Below are 7,720 nucleotides of genomic sequence, written 5' to 3'. Positions count from 1 at the left end.
TGCCTGTGTGTGGGAAGGTCCGAGCCCGGCTTTTATAGGGCTCAGAAACATGGAGTGATACTTGGGTGGCAAAGGTGGCAGTGCACAAAAACAAAGCGCGCTGAAACCCGAGCGCCATGTCCGCGCTATATAAAACCCACGTAGATGAATTAAATACACAAAAAACGGGGGGGCTATGGTACTAGGGGCGTATATATCTACAATCGGTGCAGCAGGTGCAGCGATCCCGGAGCACAACGTGCTGAGGAGCCAATTGAACCCTAATAATTGCTGTAATTTACTTCCCTAACAACGGCCAGAAGGGCAATTTTCCTTGCTTGCACCAGGGCCCTTGGCATCCTCGTGTTCTGTACTTCTTATTGGAAGAGCTCGGGCCTGCCCCCCACAGACAGCGGGGCTGGACTGTAGAGAGAGGTAGGGTCAGGCCCTGACACACAGAGCCAGTGGTATCTCTCCTATGGATAGAGTGGCTGTCACGCACAGACCAGATTTGACCCTGTGCTATGAGGTGAAGGCAGCGGCTACCTGGACGGGATGCCCTTATTTTATTCAGGGAAAGCTGGAGACTGTCCTGACCAGACAAGTAAGGGGCTTGTGTTGTCTAGGTAGACAGAGGCCCTGCTCTGTACAGATATAGGCCCTGTGTATCTAAGAAGAAATTCGGAATGCCTTGCACAGAAATGGCCCAAAGTGTTTTAGGGAGAGGTAGGGGCCGCCCTGCTCAGACAGTGGCCCTAAGTATCTAGGAAGAAATGGGGACAGCCATGCACAGGCAGTGGTGCTATGCATGTAGAGAAATGTAGGGGCTTCACATATGGGCAGGGCCACTGGAATTATGCGGCAGGAGACGGCCATATTATCCGGCAACTTTGAGTAAATTATGCAGCAAGAAATGGCAAATCATGGGACATAATGCTGCAGATTTTGTAATAATATTTCTTTATTATTTCATCACTTTTAAACTTTGTAGCATTGTCTGGGCATTGGTTACACCCCATAAGTCTCATTTTATTACCCTCAGATTGCAATAAGCAACAAAAAGGTGACAGGTCACACTTTGCAAATGGCCTTTCACTCCACGTCAACACACCTCGCTACATTTATAGTAACTTTTGAACCATTTGAGCTAGAAACAGCTTTTTTTTGTAATTGTAATTGTATTTATATAGTGCTTACTCGGGAACCCAAGAGGAGTTAGTGGTGGATTAGTATAGAGAAATATGAGTGCAGTATTAGTATTATTATGGGTTAATTAGAGCAGAGGATATGTGAGTCTGTTTGTTGGATTGACTGGAGTAATGGAGGGATCGAGGAGGGAAGAATCCAGAAGTGTTAATTGGGAGTGTATAGTAATAGGATGAGGCTTAGGACGAGTAAAGGAGAGATGGAGGAGGGAACAGTCTGTGAAAAGGGTTAGGGAGATCATAGTAGTAGGAGGGATTTTGGATGAGTCAAAGGTGAGATAAAAGATGGTAATAAACTGAGGTTTGGGGTGAGCTAGCTGCGGTAGAGGAAGGAAGAGCTTAGGCAGGGTTATTTGGAGATGAAAGTAGTAGAATGGGTTTGGGATGAGTCAGAGTGGGAATGGAGGATAGATTGATAGAGACATAGGGTGATGGGGAGACAGAGTAAAACTTCCAAGAGAGTACATTTATATTATTTTGTATTTTTATATATATATATATATATACATTTTTTTTTTTCTATTTTTCTATTTAATTTAATTATTTACAATTTGAATTTATAGATTTTATTTTATTTATTTATATTTAATTGTTCTCTAGTACAGTAGGACTAGAGGAATAAATAAATAGATATGTAAGTACATAGTAAAGGAATATATGTGCAAGGAATATAATAATGGGTATAATAATATGAGAAGAAAAGTAGTATTGTTTAAACACAGACTTTCAAGATTTGTAAAATGTGAAGTTAATTAGCAGGTGTACTTTTCTAACATTCATTTATCTTTCCTCAATTTCTGAATAGCGAAATACTGCAGATTATGTGGCAGATGGTGGATTGTGTGGCAAATCTATAGTTATGCAGAAATCGCTGTGGCTGCACAATCGCATAATTCTAGTGGCCCTGCATGTAGGATAAGCTATGCCATCTACTCTAGAGAGGGCTAGGACCTGCCTTGACAAACACATAGCGGTCATGTGCTTTATACTTGGGAGAAGGAGGGAGTAGAGTAAGCCTACACATACAGGCCAGGGGCTGTGCTTTAGAAGACAAGGTAGGGGCTGTCCTGCAGAGGAAGTCATCAACACTGTGCTGTTTGGAGACAGGTGCATGTTGCTCTGCACAGAAAGGATTCCATGTATGAAAAATGGGGGATGTCATGCACATGTAGTGGCCCTAGGTATCTAGGGGGAGACGGATGATGACCTTAATGACAGGGTCATATCATACTCAGGGAGAGGCGCTACCCTATGTAGACAGACACGAGGAGGGGATCTATGCTATTTAGTGAGTGGAAGGAGTCTCATTACCCAAGCATTTGGATCTGTGTTACCGGGGGGGGGGGGGGGGGGGGGGCTGTCCTTGAACAAACAGGCGAGGTAAGAACTTTCCTGAACAAGCATAACGCAATGTGTACTTGTAAACTTCATGTACACTCGAGAGGGTCTGTTGGTGCTCAATAACAGAAGTTTGTTACCCAGCTCAATAAGGACCAGAGCTTTGGAACTGGGGAACCAGGTTCGAGCCTCCTCGCAGTGAAGTAACAAAGGCCCCCGCAGGCCGTGTTGTGGGACCACCTGAGCTCCAGGGGACCTCCTCAGCACAGTACCCTGACCTGAGTGCTCTTGAGTCCAGAGGGCACCTTCATGTACTTTGCAGGGGGGGCTCAAGTTTCCTTACACCACGGCCTGGCGTCAGGTGTGTGATTCTCGGAAAATCACTTAATGTTCCTGTGCCTAAAAAACAAACAAAAAAACATGGATGTGCCCCTGCGTAATGTATCTGGCGCTCATATAAAGTGGCCCAACACCTTCGGTTGAGTTTGTGCTATATAAAACTGCAAAATACACATATATATAGCGACCTCAGAAGGGTGAACTGCTAAGCAGACCTTCAATAATTCAAATCGGTGCCCATAGTGTCAACACAGATCTCTGCATTTGATGCATGATTAGGCCAAAGAGCTATCAGACCAAGGGCGGGCAGGGGCAGCCCTGGCAGTCAAACCCGAGACTCTGCTACTGGGAAGAGGCCTCTTCGTGCCGTCGATTGGGAGTGAGGCTTGCCCTGCACAGACAGTGATACTGTCTGTGCTCCCTGCTGGGAGGTGGATCGCACAGGCAGACGGGAGGTGGTGGGACTGCAAATGATTAAAAAGAGAACCGCTAATAAAGAAAGACGGGGAGACTGGTTGTGACAATGGGGAGAAGAGAGATGCGAAAAGACGAGGTGCACAGGAGAGAAGTGTTAGATAAAAGCATCACAAAGAAGGAAGAAATGAAAGAAAGAAAACGCTTTAGAGAAAAGGGTAATCGAGAAAGGAGGAGCAAAAGGACAAAAGGAGAAAAGCTGAAGAAAAAGGGAAGATGGAAAACATGAAGAAAAAGGGGTCATAAAAATGTAAAGATAAGAAAGAAAAACTAGTAAAGGGGAATAAGGGAGATGCAGAATCGAGAAGCAGACAACGAGAGAAGGGGAAGTGAATGTAAGATAAAAGGGAGGTAGAGAAACAGAAGAATTGGGCAAGATAACATGGAAAACGAAAAGAAAAACAGGCAAAAGAAGAAAGAAAGGTGAGACACGAGAATAAGAGGTAAAGCAGAGGAGCATTCACAATGGAGACAGGTGAAGAGGGGAAAGGAGAGATTAACAAAGATGAACGTGGTGAAGGAGTGGGCTGGTGACGAGTGTGGTGCGTGGGGAGGGGGGCGAGGGGCGAGGGGAGGGCGTTATTTGCGAGTAAACGAGGAACTGCCTCTGAAGTCCTCCTGACCCTTCGCTCTGTTCCCAGAGATGAAAAGTTCACTGTCTGAGTCCCCAAAGTGTGGAAAATGTGTCGACTCCCTGTGAGGAGAGGGGGAGGGAGGGAGCAGGGAAAGATACAGGGGGAGGAGGACAGGGTGTAGATGGGCGAGAAAGAAAGAGGGCGTTTGAGAGAACTGGAAGGGAGAGGGGAACATGGAGAGCGATAAAGGGAAGACGGGCGATGTGGCCAGGGAGAGTGGAGGGAAGTTAAAGTGGTGATGAGAGAAACGGGGACACGTGCAAGGGAGCGCAAGGCAAGTGGGGAGGTGATAGAGGAGGGACATAGAGACATGAGGGGAGAGAGATCTAAACGGAGCACAGAGGGATGGGACGGTACATAGATGGAAGGAGAATTCGCCTTCTCTGGGTTCTTGACTCAATGTTTCATACTCTCTCTCTCTCTCTCTCTCTCTCTCTCTCTCTCTCTCTCTCTCTCTCTCTCTCTCTCTCTCTCTCTCTCTCTCTCTCTCTCTCTCTCTCTCTCTCTCTCTCTCTCTCTCTCTCTCTCTCTCTCTCTCTCTCTCTCTCTCTCTCTCTCTCTTCTTGCTCCCCCTTCCTCTCCCCTCTCTTTAACTCACTTATTTTGTCTCTACTTTCTTTCTCTCCGAGCCTCGCTCTTGCTTTCCTTCTTTCTGTCTGTGAACTCGCTTTCTCTAACTGTCTGTCTCCCCCTCTGTATCTCGACTATTCTCTTTCTCGGTCTCATTGTCGTCTGTCTCTTGTTCTATGTCTTTCTCTCTTCTCTTCTTGTACTCTGCATCTCTCATTAATTGTTTCTTTCTTTCTTCTCTCTTCCTCGCCCTCTCATTCGCTGTCATTCGCTTGTCTCTCTCTGTATCTTACTCTCTTCTTTCTCTCTTCACCCTCTCCTTTTCATTGTTCGTTGACTTTCTGTCTTCCTCACTTTTACCTATTTCCCTCCTTCTCACTTTCTTTTGTTTCTTATTGTCTCTCCTGCGCTTTTCTGTGTAAATTTCTCGATTAATTACACTGTCTCTCACTTTCTTACTCTCTGTTTACTCCTCTCTCGCTCACTTTCTCCTTCCATCCCCTCTGAGTTTCTCTCACTCTCTTTTTCTTGCCCTCACATCTTTATTTCTTTAAGCCCCTCATTCTTTCTCTCTCCTTGTGTCACGATGTCTATTTCTCCCCCTCTCAGTGTATCTTTCTGTCTGTCGTTCTTTCTATCTTCTCCCATTTGTCTGAGCGCACCCGCTCTTTTCTCTCTCATTTTTCTCTGTCTCCCTCTTCTCTGTCTCACTCTCTGTATCTTTCGATCTCTCCTTTCTCTCTCTGTTTGGTCTCTCTTTCTCCCTATTTAGGTCTATTTTCTCTCTCTGTCTCTATCTCTGCGTCTCCCTTTCTGTCTCCATGTTCTCTGTCTCTCTGTCTCTCCCTCTATCTTGTTCTCTTTTTTCTCTTCCTCTCTTTGTATCTTTCTGTTCCTTGCTTGCTTTTTTCTCTCTTGCTCTCGCTCTTCCTTTCTTTTTCCATGTCTATCCCTTCAGTACAAATGGCTGAAGAACGGAAATACAAAATATGTTTCTAGCAAAACAGAGCCAATGAATTTAAATAATGAACAAAGATAATTAACGACAAAAGGGGGCATGTACTAGGTGTAATGCTAATTTTAACTTTTTTTGCCTGATTTAAATGCCCCCAAAAGGTTGTTTATGGAAGGCCAAAAGCCATTTAAAAAAACATACACATTTCAATTTCTTTGAATAAAAACAGCATCCAATAAAACATTTTGCACATTCGCAATTGTGTACTCATCTGTTGGTGAACAATCCTTCCCAGTATCTTATAAAAGAGAAAAGTCAATGGATCTAATTTCCCAGTTATATTTTCACCTAGTAAAATATTTTTTTACAACAGTGTGCATGAGCTTACTTATAAAGACCAAAGTGCTGACAGTGTTTCAATCAGACTCCAATTTGGGATGGGCATGGACTTCCTCAGGGCAAAGGTAATCAATTAAACAGTCTTTTCACCATGCAACCACCGGCTCCAGTGTCTCTCCCCTGCCCTCTTACCAAGGTAAAGTTTTGCCTCACTTCTATATTGGGTGGGGGAGGGCAGTGAAGGATGTTCACCCCTTAAAAGGCCTTTTTGAACTCTGTACCCAACTTGTTCAAAAGACTCTAACTAATCCTGTTTTTTTTATTTGCAGCCCTATATAGTGCAAACTCGACCTGAATGTATTGGAGAGCTTTACATGAGCACCAGTTACATTACAAAAGGTCACATTTTTAGGCTGAGTGTATGTATACGACCTCTTGTATACTTTTAAGTATTCTTCTGTGGGCTTCCAGCTATTTTGTTAGTTTCAGTGTCATTTAAAAATCCTTGCTTGCTAGTGGTCAGTCATGCCTCTTTGTCCCTCCTTCTTCTGTGTGGGAGCAGGGAACAACTACTGTATAATAATTTGTTCTGTTTATCTGGTCTGTAAGGGATTTTGTTTTTTACTTTGTTTCCTGCTCTTGTCCAGGGAAGCTTCCCTTTTTATTTGCAGAGCATTCTTCCTCTGAGCTTAGCTGTTAACAAGACTATAAATTAGGCTGTTATCTTGGTCACATTTGGTCTTTGTGGGCACTCTGCACACTTGTCAGCTGCCTGGATCCCGCACTTCCTTGGCTTGGATTTTCATACCAAGTGTTCCTGCCTATGTGCGGAGAGCAAGGATGGACGATCGCCACTAAATACTTATAGTATGGGCACCCAGCTCTACCAGGGCTCTGCAATCCTTGGAGACAGTGCCTACTTCTGCTCCATACTGGGATCCCACTTGCAGCTCCATCAGTGCACCTCAGTTCACACACTCCAAGCCCTCAGTCATGCCAATGCTAGGAACCCCATACACGCTGAATGCCAGAGCACCTCAGTTCTTGCAGTCAATACACACTGCTGTTCCAGTACTGGGACCTCAGCGCAGCGCTGTCAGTGCACCTCAGTACACACACTCCAAGCCCCTCAGCCGTGCCAGAACCCCACACACACCGTCTGCCAGAGAACCTCACTTCTTACAGTCACAGTACACTCTGCTGTTCCAGTCCTGGGACCTCAGGCGGAGCTCCATCAGTGTACCTCAGTTCACACACTCCAAGCCCTGAGCTGTGGCTGTGCCAGAACCCCAGACATGCGTCTGACAGAGCACCTCAGTTATTACAGTTAGTACACTCTGCTGTTCCAGTACTAGGACCTCGGGTGTAGCTCCATCAGTGCACCTCAGTTCTACCCTGGTGAGGTCTCTTCCTTTCCTATACTGGGAGCCCGCTCACGTACAGTTCGTTTACAGCAGCTAAATTCTAATATTCAGGCCCACTGCCAAGCCAATACTGGACCCAAAAGAGCAAAAGACAGCTCAGCCATTGCACATCAAGTCTAACATCCAATGCCATTGTTGATGGGACCCACTACAGCTCCTCCAGAATCCATCAGTTCTAACATTCAGTGAACATTCTTCTCAGTACTAAGGCTCACACACACAACTTCAAGACTCCTCGCTTCTGTGGTTCAGAGTCAATGCCACTCTCATACTGGGCCCCACTCGTAGCTTCACCAAGGCACCTCCAGGCTAACACTCGGCAACACTGGCACGCCAATACTATGTTCCACACATAGCACCATTAACATACCTCACTTCTGACCTTGTGTGCCTGTTACTATTCTAGTACTGCAGCCCACATACAACACTGTCAGTGCACCTCAACCCTAACCAGCAGCGCCC

This window comes from Pleurodeles waltl, chromosome 4_2 (genome assembly GCF_031143425.1).
Source record: "Pleurodeles waltl isolate 20211129_DDA chromosome 4_2, aPleWal1.hap1.20221129, whole genome shotgun sequence".
NCBI lineage: Eukaryota > Metazoa > Chordata > Amphibia > Caudata > Salamandridae > Pleurodeles > Pleurodeles waltl.
Note: the sequence above shows the minus strand (reverse complement) of the source record.